Source organism: Stegodyphus dumicola, chromosome 11 (genome assembly GCF_044657685.1).
Source record: "Stegodyphus dumicola isolate Sdum_Otavi_A_Nest chromosome 11, ASM4465768v1".
Lineage (NCBI taxonomy): Eukaryota > Metazoa > Arthropoda > Arachnida > Araneae > Eresidae > Stegodyphus > Stegodyphus dumicola.
The window spans coordinates 115,967,575-115,985,320 of record NC_140778.1 but is presented as its reverse complement, the minus strand read 5'-3'; the positions used below and the strand labels follow the sequence as shown (position 1 = coordinate 115,985,320).

The following is a 17,746-nucleotide window of genomic DNA, read 5'->3' as shown; positions in this document are numbered from 1 at the left end:
CTGCAGATTCCCTAAATAATTTTTTTTTAATAAGAAAGTATAAAAAAAGCTAAGGCTCTTAACCAATCAACCTGTTACTAGCTATATAATTTAAATGACTTGATGTTATTATAAGTATCTCTTTCAAATTTATACGTAAAGAATTACCTTAAACCTGAACTTCTTTAATCGTACCATTACTTAAACAACTTTAGACTTGCCTCTTCAAATTCGAATTTTAAAAATAGTGTTCTTAAACCATTGCGCTGCACGTATGTGTATAAATCACTAGCAGATCTTGACAAACGATGTATATTAAAAAAAGTGACCACTGCTTATCTTTGAAATGATGCATTGCAGTTTTCAAATAGTAGTACATAATGATAGGCGAAAAGCACTTAGGAAAAAGAATTATTATGCTTATATATTTAACATTTAAAAATAATATAGAATAGAAATACGATAATCTTATAAATAATAGAAATACGCACCATCGACATTCAGTAGAAATTCAACTCATCTTATGAGGAATGCAGTGTTTCTCTTAGTAGGCGGGGCTTAGAAATAAGGTGTTGCCAATATTTGATGCAATAGCCCCTTTTCCCGAAACACAGAGCATACAAATTGAGATTTTTGAACAAAAATTTCCAGCTACAGTGTTAATGAAAACAATGGAAATATTTATATTTTTAATTTATAATGCTAACGTTTTAGTAACATATGAAGGAGAAGCGGACGTCAATTAAAATATCACGTAATACAGCTCTGATTGCACGTGTGAGGAGTATCTCAGTTTATAAATATTTTAAAATTTAATAATGTAAGTAGTTTAGTTTTTACTAAAAATTAAAAAATAAATTTAATTAGCTTTATTCTTTTCGAATAATACTTTAAAAGTTACTCTGAATAATAGCACTAAATTTCGGAAATGTCTGCGATTTTTCCTACACTTCTGGATAATTAACTATACCTGACACAAGAAACTGAATACCCTTTTATATCTATGCAATAAATTTGCGAAACGCACTAACTTTTCCGTATAACGAACGTATTATCGGAAAATGATATTTACGTGTGATACTACGTGATAGGATATAATGATATTGTGTGTGTAGTATATTATAAACATTGCCATTCTCTTTCCTGCCATGCTGTGGACTTAGGGAAACAAGCAACGTGCAAATTCTTTTCTTAATTTTAGTAAGGCCGCTCCCAGAGGCAGTGCAATAACGGGACAACCTTTGGCAAGGGCGGTATAAATACCTAACCGCAAGCCGAGTGTTCAAAAATTAGATTAAAATCAGGACACTCTGTAAGTGTCATATCAGATTTTAAACTGATAAGAACAGATATTTATTGAAAAATGTTAACTGCAACTTTACATCATAGTGGTGTAGGCGTTGCGGTCTCACCAATAACGCACGCAGTGCGATTTATTTTGATTCATTGTTTGTTTCGTGCAATTCACTATTCAGCGGAAGAAATTTACAATTAACAATTAATAAAATCTGTAAACAATTTACTTCACTTGATCTTAGCCGACAAGCCGAGAAACGATAACATGCAGTGGTTGCAAGAAACACTACCCATAGTTTCTTCTAACTGTTAACTACTGGTCAAATATTTTTTCTCTCATCCTAGCGAAGGCCACAAAATTACAATATGTAAACACAATATCAAGTATCACTTCTGTATTGGGCTAGAGATATACAGGTTGTTTCGTACTAAATGAAGCAAAAACATATATCGTAGTACAAATTGTTACAATATGCAAACACAATATCAAGTATCACTTCTGTATTGGGCAAGAGATATACAGGTTGTTTCGTACTAAATGAAGCAAAAACAAATATCGTAGTACAAATTCTGTATTCGATTTATTAGGCCCAAACAGGCTGGAATACATACAGAGTGCGTCTGTGGTATCGCTTTGCGAGGAGAGTGAAGCCGACGTAAACAAATAAGCTCTGCTAAATGACTGCAAAGAAGATGCCTTAGAAAGACACCTTCGAATCAAAATGAGACCAACAAGCAAACGTACTTATCAAGTTTACAGTATGTTTTCGCCATTTTAAGGCGATAAGATTTGAAAAATTCGTGTAGCAAATAAAATTTACAATTCGCTTTTTATTACGTGCGGAAGAAAATTTTTAAAATGCAGAAGTAAAATATCTGAACTACTACATGTGTGAATAGTATTTGTATAAGTCTACGATAACTTTTTTCCAAATCAGATATATATAAAAAACAGATATAAAGTCCACTGAAATTTCCTTCCATATTATGCTGCTCATAATTCAAATTTCACACAGAAACAATAATTATAAAACAAGCCTCCCTCCTAAAGAGAAAGAAAAATGTATATATATTTAAAAAAATTATCTAGTGTCTATTTCTATTAGCTTGTTAAAATAAATATAAAGATATTAAGAACAAATGCAATTTTTTTTAGAATTTATATCAATACGAATATAATAAGAGCCTCTGCAATTTTTAGGTGTTGTGGTCAAGAAACAACGTAATTATATCATTTCATAAGTTTCAGTGCAAACCAAGCTAATAGAAATAGAATTCAAAGTAAATTCTTTTTATACTTATTTTAATGTTTTTCCGTTTTGAAATTTACTAACCATCGTTTCCTGCATTTATTAAACATCAGATGTTACTTGAACAACTGAAATTTCACCCAGTCTTAATTAAAGCTCGCGTAATCGATTATTTTCGGAACTTCTTAATGTTTTGTTTATATTTAACATCTGAATCGAGACGCAGTTTTCAGTTCAGCCATAATATTTTATTAGCTATTAGCATCTTCTTGTATTAATGAGACGATACATGAACGCGTTTGCGCGCTTATGGACGCAAGATTCGGTAGAACATGGTTTTATGATAGAGATTTGTACCGTTAAAAATAGCATTTAAAGAGAAAGAAAGAGAAAACTTGCAAACGAGGAAGTGTGTGTGTGATTATGGCAAAGCCTCGAGGGCTATCTGCCTAAGAGGAGGTATGCCTTCGTGGAGGACTTTCTAAGGGAAACTGGCTCGTATACACGTTACACATGGGGAAAACCACGAAAACGCCCATGCAGCCAGCCCGTTCGCGGGATTCGAACTTAGGACCGAACTACCAGTGTTCAGCGACTTTACCGCTCGGCCGCTGGTGGGCCCTTGCAAAGGAGGAAGAATATAATTGAATATGGCTTACTTTAAAGTGTCACAATTTTATATTATTAACGTCCTATATTATTTCTATTTAATTTTTTTTTTCACTTTTTTTCTGCAATAAAGAATTCAAAACACTGTATGCACAGCGCCAGCGTCTCGCAGTGGGTGGTGCTTAGAAATAAGCTGTAGCTGGAGTTTGATATTATAACCCATTTTTAATGCAGATATTGATTTTGAAAAATCTTAGGTACGGAAACAGGAGAAAATCACTGAAAAAACTTTACTTGATAATGTATAAGTTCTTTTATCGCTAACCTTTTTAGGAACATCTAATGGTATAGATGTAGTGAGTAATAAAAAATACACAGCAACACGGCTCTGATTGCAAGATATGTAATCCCATTCCAGAGAGGTGAAAAGGAGAATTTCCACCTCGAATTTCATGGAATTCCCCCCGGTGCTTTTTTTTTTTTTTTAAGTCCTTGACATCCGCCATTCGCAGTGCTTTCTATAATTCAGGTTCCCAGATGATGTCCATGAAGTACTGCAAGAACAGGATTTCTCTTGTTTCTGACGGGCATTCTAAAAAAAAGGCGAGATGAGAACTTTTCGACATCCGTGGCATGTTCCTGAAGTGTTTCTGGGGGATTATGGTGAGACGATTTTAATTGAAGCCTGCTGTACTCTTCTAAACACTTCTGTCGGTTAGAGCTTCAAAGTCTAGTCTCTGGTTTTCTGAACGAGGTTGATGAATATCCGCAGCGTCTGCTCTTAGAGAAGAGGCGAGACGACAGGCCTTAACTTGTGAATCCCATGCATTCGCATCCGCCACTATAGAAAATTGTGTCTTATATATATATGAGAGGAGCTCTTCTCATCATACTTGGATAGATTCAGAGAGGAACGAGCAGGCATGGGTAAACCATCAGTATTGCTCCCTGGCGTCGCTACGAAATTCTTCAACACGTGAACTTCTTTGGCGCCTGCAGAAAACCTATCATCAATTTGTTGTTCGATTTGCGTTTGGACGGCAGAAAAATCTTCTTTCTGTTTGTTTTTTTGACACAAGAAACTCTGTAAACGATTTGTTGTTCACGGATAAAACTCGCTTTTCTATTTGTTCTTTGACAGAAGAAACCTTTGCTTCAATTTGTCCACCTTTACTTTCAATTGAGTCTGTTCTGACTTCCATAGCCTCAGATGTGTTTTCTCTTATGCAGGTAATTTCACTTTTCATTTCCTCTTTAGCAGCCCTTATCTCTGATTTAACGGATTCTTGACAAGATTCCATCTTTCCTTCAACGACTTTCTCCCCTTTAACTAATTCATGATCAGTTTCCATCCTTTTTTTTTTTTTTTTTTTTTGTCGCGCTTTCATTTCTGCTTTAACAGCTTCCATCTTTCTTTCGCCAGTTTCATTTTTACGTTAACAGGTTCCATCTCTTCTTTAACGGAACTTCTTCAGCTTTCATTTCTTCTTTGAACGCAGCGAACTTTGGCATCAACTGCCTTATTTGTTCACCATTCGTCTTGTCACTGGCGTTCAATAACCCTATGACACCAAAAAGTGTTGCTTGCGTACGGGTTCGTAACAGAATGAATGCAAAAAGTGTGATAAAATTTTCACAAAAATTATCCTTATCAAAAGATATATAACAGAACGTTGGAATTTTCATCAGAGATATTCGTACAAGTGTTCACAATATCACGCAGTATAATCAGTAGTTAGACTTCAAACTACTAAAAATTTTTAATTGATAGAAAATCCCCCCCCTCCACAAAATGCGCTTCTAAAGAGAAAGCTAAATCTGATATTTCAGTTCACACAGTACTAAAACAAGGCGCAATAACACTAATTCAGCAACTGAACTAAGATGTCTCTCTCCGGTATTTTACAGCTTTCAATCGGTCGCCAAAAATTTCCAGTAATTTATTTACTTCTCGCAATTTCCGGTAAACAAAGAGGATGGAATTACGGTTACAGCTAACACAGTATTCTATAACGTTTCTGTCATTTCAAATGAAATTAAAGAGTTATCCATTTGTTCAGTGTTAGAAGCACGTGCTCCTATATTTTTACTTTTCCGACGTTGCAGCTGTCTGTTAAAATTTACCCCGCGCTCTATAGATGGGGAAACTCAAAAATTTTAATTATAATTGTACTAAAAATATCAAACTAAATACAAAATTCGTAACATGACTGCACGACTAAGTGAAAATATAAGAACAGCAAATGACCGTAATAAAATGTGGATTGTGTGTGCAAAAAATTCAGCATAATAAGTAGGTTAGGGATATTAGAAAAACATGCGAACCAATCATTGTAACTAAAAATGCAGGTATTTATCCTCCATATACTTTCTGATCATTTGGAATATATTACATTCGAAGTTATTTGAAATTTAGTAATTTGATTTTATTCGTCTTCTTGAAATTCCGACTGACATTTAAACGATTTTAAATTTAGGAGCTACAATTGCTCCTCAGAGCACAGTACGCAGAAGAAGAGGCTTGGAAATAAAAGAAGGTGTACCTGGAACTGAAGATTTCAATTTAGTTTTGTTAAAAATTCAAAAAACGAATATTTTTATAGATGCAAAAATAAGTGAATGAATTAAATGTTAAATATGTGGATAACATTCAGATAGGCTTCTGAACGTATTTTCCGTGTAAAATACACAAAGAAACATATATAACGGACTGATCATGTTCGTCATTAACACTGGAGTTCAAACCGTAGTTAAAGAACACACAAAGCAAAACAGAAAAAAAATTCCAACGGGAAAGAATATAGTTGAATGTAGTTTATTTTAAAATATATATGAGTGTTTATATTACAAGCGTCATATTTTATTTGTATTTAACTTTATTTTATTATTTTCCATCCTTCCTGCAGATTCCCTAAATAATTTTTTTTTAATAAGAAAGTATAAAAAAAGCTAAGGCTCTTAACCAATCAACCTGTTACTAGCTATATAATTTAAATGACTTGATGTTATTATAAGTATCTCTTTCAAATTTATACGTAAAGAATTACCTTAAACCTGAACTTCTTTAATCGTACCATTACTTAAACAACTTTAGACTTGCCTCTTCAAATTCGAATTTTAAAAATAGTGTTCTTAAACCATTGCGCTGCACGTATGTGTATAAATCACTAGCAGATCTTGACAAACGATGTATATTAAAAAAAGTGACCACTGCTTATCTTTGAAATGATGCATTGCAGTTTTCAAATAGTAGTACATAATGATAGGCGAAAAGCACTTAGGAAAAAGAATTATTATGCTTATATATTTAACATTTAAAAATAATATAGAATAGAAATACGATAATCTTATAAATAATAGAAATACGCACCATCGACATTCAGTAGAAATTCAACTCATCTTATGAGGAATGCAGTGTTTCTCTTAGTAGGCGGGGCTTAGAAATAAGGTGTTGCCAATATTTGATGCAATAGCCCCTTTTCCCAAAACACAGAGCATACAAATTGAGATTTTTGAACAAAAATTTCCAGCTACAGTGTTAATGAAAACAATGGAAATATTTATATTTTTAATTTTATAGATCTTTCAATGCTAACGTTTTAGTAACATATGAAGGAGAAGCGGACGTCAATTAAAATATCACGTAATACAGCTCTGATTGCACGTGTGAGGAGTATCTCAGTTTATAAATATTTTAAAATTTAATAATGTAAGTAGTTTAGTTTTTACTAAAAATTAAAAAATAAATTTAATTAGCTTTATTCTTTTCGAATAATACTTTAAAAGTTACTCTGAATAATAGCACTAAATTTCGGAAATGTCTGCGATTTTTCCTACACTTCTGGATAATTAACTATACCTGACACAAGAAACTGAATACCCTTTTATATCTATGCAATAAATTTGCGAAACGCACTAACTTTTCCGTATAACGAACGTATTATCGGAAAATGATATTTACGTGTGATACTACGTGATAGGATATAATGATATTGTGTGTGTAGTATATTATAAACATTGCCATTCTCTTTCCTGCCATGCTGTGAAGCAACGTGCAAATTCTTTTCTTAATTTTAGTAAGGCCGCTCCCAGAGGCAGTGCAATAACGGGACAACCTTTGGCAAGGGCGGTATAAATACCTAACCGCAAGCCGAGTGTTCAAAAATTAGATTAAAATCAGGACACTCTGTAAGTGTCATATCAGATTTTAAACTGATAAGAACAGATATTTATTGAAAAATGTTAACTGCAACTTTACATCATAGTGGTGTAGGCGTTGCGGTCTCACCAATAACGCACGCAGTGCGATTTATTTTGATTCATTGTTTGTTTCGTGCAATTCACTATTCAGCGGAAGAAATTTACAATTAACAATTAATAAAATCTGTAAACAATTTACTTCACTTGATCTTAGCCGACAAGCCGAGAAACGATAACATGCAGTGGTTGCAAGAAACACTACCCATAGTTTCTTCTAACTGTTAACTACTGGTCAAATATTTTTTCTCTCATCCTAGCGAAGGCCACAAAATTACAATATGTAAACACAATATCAAGTATCACTTCTGTATTGGGCTAGAGATATACAGGTTGTTTCGTACTAAATGAAGCAAAAACATATATCGTAGTACAAATTGTTACAATATGCAAACACAATATCAAGTATCACTTCTGTATTGGGCAAGAGATATACAGGTTGTTTCGTACTAAATGAAGCAAAAACAAATATCGTAGTACAAATTCTGTATTCGATTTATTAGGCCCAAACAGGCTGGAATACATACAGAGTGCGTCTGTGGTATCGCTTTGCGAGGAGAGTGAAGCCGACGTAAACAAATAAGCTCTGCTAAATGACTGCAAAGAAGATGCCTTAGAAAGACACCTTCGAATCAAAATGAGACCAACAAGCAAACGTACTTATCAAGTTTACAGTATGTTTTCGCCATTTTAAGGCGATAAGATTTGAAAAATTCGTGTAGCAAATAAAATTTACAATTCGCTTTTTATTACGTGCGGAAGAAAATTTTTAAAATGCAGAAGTAAAATATCTGAACTACTACATGTGTGAATAGTATTTGTTATAAGTCTACGATAACTTTTTTCCAAATCAGATATATATAAAAAACAGATATAAAGTCCACTGAAATTTCCTTCCATATTATGCTGCTCATAATTCAAATTTCACACAGAAACAATAATTATAAAACAAGCCTCCCTCCTAAAGAGAAAGAAAAATGTATATATATTTAAAAAAATTATCTAGTGTCTATTTCTATTAGCTTGTTAAAATAAATATAAAGATATTAAGAACAAATGCAATTTTTTTTAGAATTTATATCAATACGAATATAATAAGAGCCTCTGCAATTTTTAGGTGTTGTGGTCAAGAAACAACGTAATTATATCATTTCATAAGTTTCAGTGCAAACCAAGCTAATAGAAATAGAATTCAGATTAAATTCTTTTTATACTTATTTTAATGTTTTTCCGTTTTGAAATTTACTAACCATCGTTTCCTGCATTTATTAAACATCAGATGTTACTTGAGCAACTGAAATTTCACCCAGTCTTAATTAAAGCTCGCGTAATCGATTATTTTCGGAACTTCTTAATGTTTTGTTTATATTTAACATCTGAATCGAGACGCAGTTTTCAGTTCAGCCATAATACTTTATTAGCTATTAGCATCTTCTTGTATTAATGAGACGATACATGAACGCGTTTGCGCGCTTATGGACGCAAGATTCGGCAGAACATGGTTTTATGATAGAGATTTGTACCGTTAAAAATAGCATTTAAAGAGAAAGAAAGAGAAAACTTGCAAAGGGGGAAGTGTGTGTGTGATTATGGCAAAGCCTCGAGGGCTATCTGCCTAAGAGGAGGTATGCCTTCGTGGAGGACTTTCTAAGGGAAACTGGCTCGTATAGACGTTACACATGGGGAAAACCACGAAAACGCCCATGCAGCCAGCCCGTTCGCGGGATTCGAACCTCGGACCGAACTACCAGTGTTCAGCGACTTTACCGCTCGGCCGCTGGTGGGCCCTTGCAAAGGAGGAAGAATATAATTGAATATGGCTTACTTTAAAGTGTCACAACTTTATATTATTAACGTCCTATATTATTTCTATTTAATTTTTTTTCTGCAATAAAAAATTCAAAACACTGTATGCACAGCGCCAGCGTCTCGCAGTGGGCGGTCCTTAGAAATAAGCTGTAGCTGGAGTTTGATATTATAACCCATTTTTAATGCAGATATTGATTTTGAAAAATCTTAGGTACGGAAACAGGAGAAAATCACTGAAAAAAACTTTATTTGATAATGTATAAGTTCTTTTATCGCTAACCTTTTTAGGAACATCTAATGGTATAGATGTGGTGAGTAATAAAAAATACACAGCAACACGGCTCTGATTGCAAGATATGTAATCCCATTCCAGAGAGGTGAAAAGGAGAATTTCCACCTCGAATTTCATGGAATTCCCCCCGGTGCTTTTTTTTTTTTTTTTTAAGTCCTTGACATCCGCCATTCGCAGTGCTTTCTATAATTCAGGTTCCCAGATGATGTCCATGAAGTACTGCAAGAACAGGATTTCTCTTGTTTCTGACGGGCATTCTAAAAAAAAGGCGACATGAGAACTTTTCGACATCCGTGGCATGTTCCTGAAGTGTTTCTGGGGGATTATGGTGAGACGATTTTAATTGAAGCCTGCTGTACTCTTTTAAACACTTCTGTCGGTTAGAGCTTCAAAGTCTAGTCTCTGGTTTTCTGAACTAGGTTGAAGAATATCCGCAGCGTCTGCTCTTAGAGAAGAGGCGAGACGACAGGCCTTAACTTGTGAATCCCATGCATTCGCATCCGCCACTATAGAAAATTGTGTCTTATATATATATGAGAGGAGCTCTTCTCATCATACTTGGATAGATTCAGAGAGGAACGAGCAGGCATGGGTAAACCATCAGTATTGCTCCCTGGCGTCGCTACGAAATTCTTCAACACGTGAACTTCTTTGGCGCCTGCAGAAAACATATCATCAATTTGTTGTTCGATTTGCGTTTGGACGGCAGAAAAATCTTCTTTCTGTTTGTTTTTTTGACACAAGAAACTCTGTAAACGATTTGTTGTTCACGGATAAAACTCGCTTTTCTATTTGTTCTTTGACAGAAGAAACCTTTGCTTCAATTTGTCCACCTTTACTTTCAATTGAGTCTGTTCTGACTTCCATAGCCTCAGATGTGTTTTCTCTTATGCAGGTAATTTCACTTTTCATTTCCTCTTTAGCAGCCCTTATCTCTGATTTAACGGATTCTTGACAAGATTCCATCTTTCCTTCAACGACTTTCTCCCCTTTAACTAATTCATGATCAGTTTCCATCCTTTTTTTTTTTTTTTTTTTGTCGCGCTTTCATTTCTGCTTTAACAGCTTCCATCTTTCTTTCGCCAGTTTCATTTTTACGTTAACAGGTTCCATCTCTTCTTTAACGGAACTTCTTCAGCTTTCATTTCTTCTTTGAACGCAGCGAACTTTGGCATCAACTGCCTTATTTGTTCACCATTCGTCTTCTCACTGGCATTCAATAACCCTATGACACCAAAAAGTGTTGCTTGCGTACGGGTTCGTAACAGAATGAATGCAAAAAGTGTGATAAAATTTTCACAAAAATTATCCTTATCAAAAGAAATATAACAGAACGTTGGAATTTTCATCAGAGATATTCGTACAAGTGTTCACAATATCACGCAGTATAATCAGTAGTTAGACTTCAAACTACTAAAAATTTTTAATTGATAGAAAATCCCCCCCCCCTCCACAAAATGCGCTTCTAAAGAGAAAGCTAAATCTGATATTTCAGTTCACACAGTACTAAAACAAGGCGCAATAACACTAATTCAGCAACTGAACTAAGATGTCTCTCTCCGGTATTTTACAGCTTTCAATCGGTCGCCAAAAATTTCCAGTAATTTCTTTACTTCTCGCAATTTCCGGTAAACAAAGAGGATGGAATTACGGTTACAGCTAACACAGTATTCTATAACGTTTCTGTCATTTCAAATGAAATTAAAGAGTTATCCATTTGTTCAGTGTTAGAAGCACGTGCTCCTATATTTTTACTTTTCCGACGTTGCAGCTGTCTGTTAAAATTTACCCCGCGCTCTATAGATGGGGAAATTCAAAAATTTTAATTATAATTCTACTAAAAATATCAAACTAAATACAAAATTCGTAACATGACTGCACGACTAAGTGAAAATATAAGAACAGCAAATGACCGTAATAAAATGTGGATTGTGTGTGCAAAAAATTCAGCATAATAAGTAGGTTAGGGATATTAGAAAAACATGCGAACCAATCATTGTAACTAAAAATGCAGGTATTAATCCTCCATATACTTTCTGATCATTTGGAATATATTACATTCGAAGTTATTTGAAATTTAGTAATTTGATTTTATTCGTCTTCTTGAAATTCCGACTGACATTTAAACGATTTTAAATTTAGGAGCTACAATTGCTCCTCAGAGCACAATACGCAGAAGAAGAGGCTTGGAAATAAAAGAAGGTGTACCTGGAACTGAAGATTTCAATTTAGTTTTGTTAAAAATTCAAAAAACGAATATTTTTATAGATGCAAAAATAAGTGAATGAATTAAATGTTAAATATGTGGATAACATTCAGATAGGCTTCTGAACGTATTTTCCGTGTAAAATACACAAAGAAACATATATAACGGACTGATCATGCTCGTCATTAACATTGGAGTTCAAACCGTAACTAAAGAACAGACAAAGCAAAACAGAAAAAATTTCCGACGGGAAAGAATATGGTTGAATGTAGTTTATTTTAATGTGTCAGCGTTTATATTACAAGCATCATATTTTATTTGTATTTAACTTTATTTTATTATTTTCCATACTTCCTGCAGATTTCCTAAATAATTTTTTTTAATAAGAAAGTATAAAAAAAGCTAAGGCTCTTAACCAATCAACCTGTTACTAGCTATATAATTTAAATGACTTGATGTTATTGTAAGCATCTCTTTCAAATTTATACGTAAAGAATTACCCTAAACCTGAACTTCTTTAATCGTACCATTACTTAAACAACTTTAGACTTGCCTCTTCAAATTCGAATTTTAAAAATAGTGTTCTGAAACCATTGCGCTGCACATATGTGTATAAATCACTAGGAGATCTTGAGAAACGATGTATATTAAAAAAAGTGACCACTGCTTATCTTTGAAATGATGCATTGCAGTTTTCAAATAGTAATACATAATGATAGGCGAAAAGCACTTAGGAAAAAGAATTATTATGCTTATATATTTAACATTTAAAAATAATACTAGAATAGAAATACGATAATCGGATAAATAATAGAAATACGCACCATCGACATTCAGTAGAAATTCAACTCATCTTATGAGGAATGCAGTGTTTCTCTTAGTAGGCGGGGCTTAGAAATAAGGTGTTGCCAATGTTTGATGCAATGGCCCCTTTTCCCAAAACACAGAGCATACAAATTGAGATTTTTGAACAAAAATTTCCAGCTACAATGTTAATGAAAACAATGGAAATATTTATATTTTAAATTTTATAGATCTTTCAATGCTAACGTTTTAGTAACATATGAAGGAGAAGCGGACGTCAATTAAAATATCACGTAATACAGCTCTGATTGCACGTGTGAGGAGTATCTCAGTTTATAAATATTTTAAAATTTAATAATGTAAGTAGTTTAGTTCTTTACTAAAAATTAAAAAATAAATTTAATTAGCTTTATTCTTTTCGAATAATACTTTAAAAGTTACTCTGAATAATAGCACTAAATTTCGGAAATGTCTGCGATTTTTCCTACACTTCTGGATAATTAACTATACCTGACACAAGAAACTGAATACCCTTTTATATCTATGCAATAAATTTGCGAAACGCACTAACTTTTCGTATAACGAACGTATTATCGGAAAATGATATTTATGTGTGATACTACGTGATATGATATAATGATATTGTGTGTAGCATATTATAAACATTGCCTTTCTCTTTCCTGCCATGCTGTGAGACTTAGGGAAACAAGCAACGTGCAAATTCTTTTCTTAATTTTAGTAAGGCCGCTCCCGGAGGCTGTGCAATAACGGGACAACCTTTGGCAAGGGCGGTATAAATACCTAACCGCAAGCCGAGTGTTCAAAAATTAGATTAAAATCAGGACACTCTGTAAGTGTCATATCAGATTTTAAACTGATAAGAACAGATATTTATTGAAAAATGTTAACTGCAACTTTACATCATAGTGGTGTAGGCGTTGCGGTCTCACCAATAACGCACGCAGTGCGATTTATTTTGATTCATTGTTTGTTTCGTGCAATTCACTATTCAGCGGAAGAAATTTACAATTAACAATTAATAAAATCTGTAAACAATTTACTTCACTTGATCTTAGCCGACAAGCCGAGAAACGATAACATGCAGTGGTTGCAAGAAACACTACCCATAGTTTCTTCTAACTGTTAACTACTGGTCAAATATTTTTTCTCTCATCCTAGCGAAGGCCACAAAATTACAATATGTAAACACAATATCAAGTATCACTTCTGTATTGGGCTAGAGATATACAGGTTGTTTCGTACTAAATGAAGCAAAAACATATATCGTAGTACAAATTGTTACAATATGCAAACACAATATCAAGTATCACTTCTGTATTGGGCAAGAGATATACAGGTTGTTTCGTACTAAATGAAGCAAAAACAAATATCGTAGTACAAATTCTGTATTCGATTTATTAGGCCCAAACAGGCTGGAATACATACAGAGTGCGTCTGTGGTATCGCTTTGCGAGGAGAGTGAAGCCGACGTAAACAAATAAGCTCTGCTAAATGACTGCAAAGAAGATGCCTTAGAAAGACACCTTCGAATCAAAATGAGACCAACAAGCAAACGTACTTATCAAGTTTACAGTATGTTTTCGCCATTTTAAGGCGATAAGATTTGAAAAATTCGTGTAGCAAATAAAATTTACAATTCGCTTTTTATTACGTGCGGAAGAAAATTTTTAAAATGCAGAAGTAAAATATCTGAACTACTACATGTGTGAATAGTATTTGTTATAAGTCTACGATAACTTTTTTCCAAATCAGATATATATAAAAAACAGATATAAAGTCCACTGAAATTTCCTTCCATATTATGCTGCTCATAATTCAAATTTCACACAGAAACAATAATTATAAAACAAGCCTCCCTCCTAAAGAGAAAGAAAAATGTATATATATTTAAAAAAATTATCTAGTGTCTATTTCTATTAGCTTGTTAAAATAAATATAAAGATATTAAGAACAAATGCAATTTTTTTTAGAATTTATATCAATACGAATATAATAAGAGCCTCTGCAATTTTTAGGTGTTGTGGTCAAGAAACAACGTAATTATATCATTTCATAAGTTTCAGTGCAAACCAAGCTAATAGAAATAGAATTCAGATTAAATTCTTTTTATACTTATTTTAATGTTTTTCCGTTTTGAAATTTACTAACCATCGTTTCCTGCATTTATTAAACATCAGATGTTACTTGAGCAACTGAAATTTCACCCAGTCTTAATTAAAGCTCGCGTAATCGATTATTTTCGGAACTTCTTAATGTTTTGTTTATATTTAACATCTGAATCGAGACGCAGTTTTCAGTTCAGCCATAATACTTTATTAGCTATTAGCATCTACTTGTATTAATGAGACGATACATGAACGCGTTTGCGCGCTTATGGACGCAAGATTCGGCAGAACATGGTTTTATGATAGAGATTTGTACCGTTAAAAATAGCATTTAAAGAGAAAGAAAGAGAAAACTTGCAAAGGGGGAAGTGTGTGTGTGATTATGGCAAAGCCTCGAGGGCTATCTGCCTAAGAGGAGGTATGCCTTCGTGGAGGACTTTCTAAGGGAAACTGGCTCGTATAGACGTTACACATGGGGAAAACCACGAAAACGCCCATGCAGCCAGCCCGTTCGCGGGATTCGAACTTAGGACCGAACTACCAGTGTTCAGCGACTTTACCGCTCGGCCGCTGGTGGGCCCTTGCAAAGGAGGAAGAATATAATTGAATATGGCTTACTTTAAAGTGTCACAACTTTATATTATTAACGTCCTATATTATTTCTATTTAATTTTTTTTCTGCAATAAAAAATTCAAAACACTGTATGCACAGCGCCAGCGTCTCGCAGTGGGCGGTCCTTAGAAATAAGCTGTAGCTGGAGTTTGATATTATAACCCATTTTTAATGCAGATATTGATTTTGAAAAATCTTAGGTACGGAAACAGGAGAAAATCACTGAAAAAAACTTTATTTGATAATGTATAAGTTCTTTTATCGCTAACCTTTTTAGGAACATCTAATGGTATAGATGTGGTGAGTAATAAAAAATACACTGCAACACGGCTCTGATTGCAAGATATGTAATCCCATTCCAGAGAGGTGAAAAGGAGAATTTCCACCTCGAATTTCATGGAATTCCCCCCGGTGCTTTTTTTTTTTTTTTTTTAAGTCCTTGACATCCGCCATTCGCAGTGCTTTCTATAATTCAGGTTCCCAGATGATGTCCATGAAGTACTGCAAGAACAGGATTTCTCTTGTTTCTGACGGGCATTCTAAAAAAAAGGCGACATGAGAACTTTTCGACATCCGTGGCATGTTCCTGAAGTGTTTCTGGGGGATTATGGTGAGACGATTTTAATTGAAGCCTGCTGTACTCTTTTAAACACTTCTGTCGGTTAGAGCTTCAAAGTCTAGTCTCTGGTTTTCTGAACTAGGTTGAAGAATATCCGCAGCGTCTGCTCTTAGAGAAGAGGCGAGACGACAGGCCTTAACTTGTGAATCCCATGCATTCGCATCCGCCACTATAGAAAATTGTGTCTTATATATATATGAGAGGAGCTCTTCTCATCATACTTGGATAGATTCAGAGAGGAACGAGCAGGCATGGGTAAACCATCAGTATTGCTCCCTGGCGTCTCTACGAAATTCTTCAACACGTGAACTTCTTTGGCGCCTGCAGAAAACCTATCATCAATTTGTTGTTCGATTTGCGTTTGGACGGCAGAAAAATCTTCTTTCTGTTTGTTTTTTTGACACAAGAAACTCTGTAAACGATTTGTTGTTCACGGATAAAACTCGCTTTTCTATTTGTTCTTTGACAGAAGAAACCTTTGCTTCAATTTGTCCACCTTTACTTTCAATTGAGTCTGTTCTGACTTCCATAGCCTCAGATGTGTTTTCTCTTATGCAGGTAATTTCACTTTTCATTTCCTCTTTAGCAGCCCTTATCTCTGATTTAACGGATTCTTGACAAGATTCCATTTTTCCTTCAACGACTTTCTCCCCTTTAACTAATTCATGATCAGTTTCCATCCTTTTTTTTTTTTTTTTTTGTCGCGCTTTCATTTCTGCTTTAACAGCTTCCATCTTTCTTTCCCCAGTTTCATTTTTACGTTAACAGGTTCCATCTCTTCTTTAACGGAAATTCTTCAGCTTTCATTTCTTCTTTGAACGCAGCGAACTTTGGCATCAACTGCCTTATTTGTTCACCATTCGTCTTGTCAGTGGCATTCAATAACGCTATGACACCAAAAAGTGTTGCTTGCGTACGGGTTCGTAACAGAATGAATGCAAAAAGTGTGATAAAATTTTCACAAAAATTATCCTTATCAAAAGAAATATAACAGAACGTTGGAATTTTCATCAGAGATATTCGTACAAGTGTTCACAATATCACGCAGTATAATCAGTAGTTAGACTTCAAACTACTAAAAATTTTTAATTGATAGAAAATCCCCCCCCTCCACAAAATGCGCCTCTAAAGAGAAAGCTAAATCTGATATTTCAGTTCACACAGTACTAAAACAAGGCGCAATAACACTAATTCAGCAACTGAACTAAGATGTCTCTCTCCGGTATTTTACAGCTTTCAATCGGTCGCCAAAAATTTCCAGTAATTTCTTTACTTCTCGCAATTTCCGGTAAACAAAGAGGATGGAATTACGGTTACAGCTAACACAGTATTCTATAACGTTTCTGTCATTTCAAATGAAATTAAAGAGTTATCCATTTGTTCAGTGTTAGAAGCACGTGCTCTTATATTTTTACTTTTCCGACGTTGCAGCTGTCTGTTAAAATTTACCCCGCGCTCTATAGATGGGGAAATTCAAAAATTTTAATTATAATTCTACTAAAAATATCAAACTAAATACAAAATTCGTAACATGACTGCACGACTAAGTGCAAATATAAGAACAGCAAATGACCGTAATAAAATGTGGATTGTGTGTGCAAAAAATTCAGCATAATAAGTAGGTTAGGGATATTAGAAAAACATGCGAACCAATCATTATACTTTCTGATCATTTGGAATATATTACATTCGAAGTTATTTGAAATTTAGTAATTTGATTTTATTCGTCTTCTTGAAATTCCGACTGACATTTAAACGATTTTAAATTTAGGAGCTACAATTGCTCCTCAGAGCACAATACGCAGAAGAAGAGGCTTGGAAATAAAAGAAGGTGTACCTGGAACTGAAGATTTCAATTTAGTTTTGTTAAAAATTCAAAAAACGAA

At 34.0% G+C, this 17,746-nt stretch overlaps 3 pseudogenes; all 3 read right to left on the bottom strand.

Annotated features, from left to right (window-relative positions):
* Window positions 1-1,175: 1,175 nt before the first annotated feature.
* On the bottom strand, window positions 1,176-1,349 carry LOC146994346 (U2 spliceosomal RNA; annotated as a pseudogene).
* Window positions 1,350-7,206: 5,857 nt separating this feature from the next.
* On the bottom strand, window positions 7,207-7,380 carry LOC146994345 (U2 spliceosomal RNA; annotated as a pseudogene).
* Window positions 7,381-13,236: 5,856 nt separating this feature from the next.
* Window positions 13,237-13,410, bottom strand: LOC146994344 (U2 spliceosomal RNA; annotated as a pseudogene).
* Between the last annotated feature and the right edge of the window lie 4,336 nt (window positions 13,411-17,746).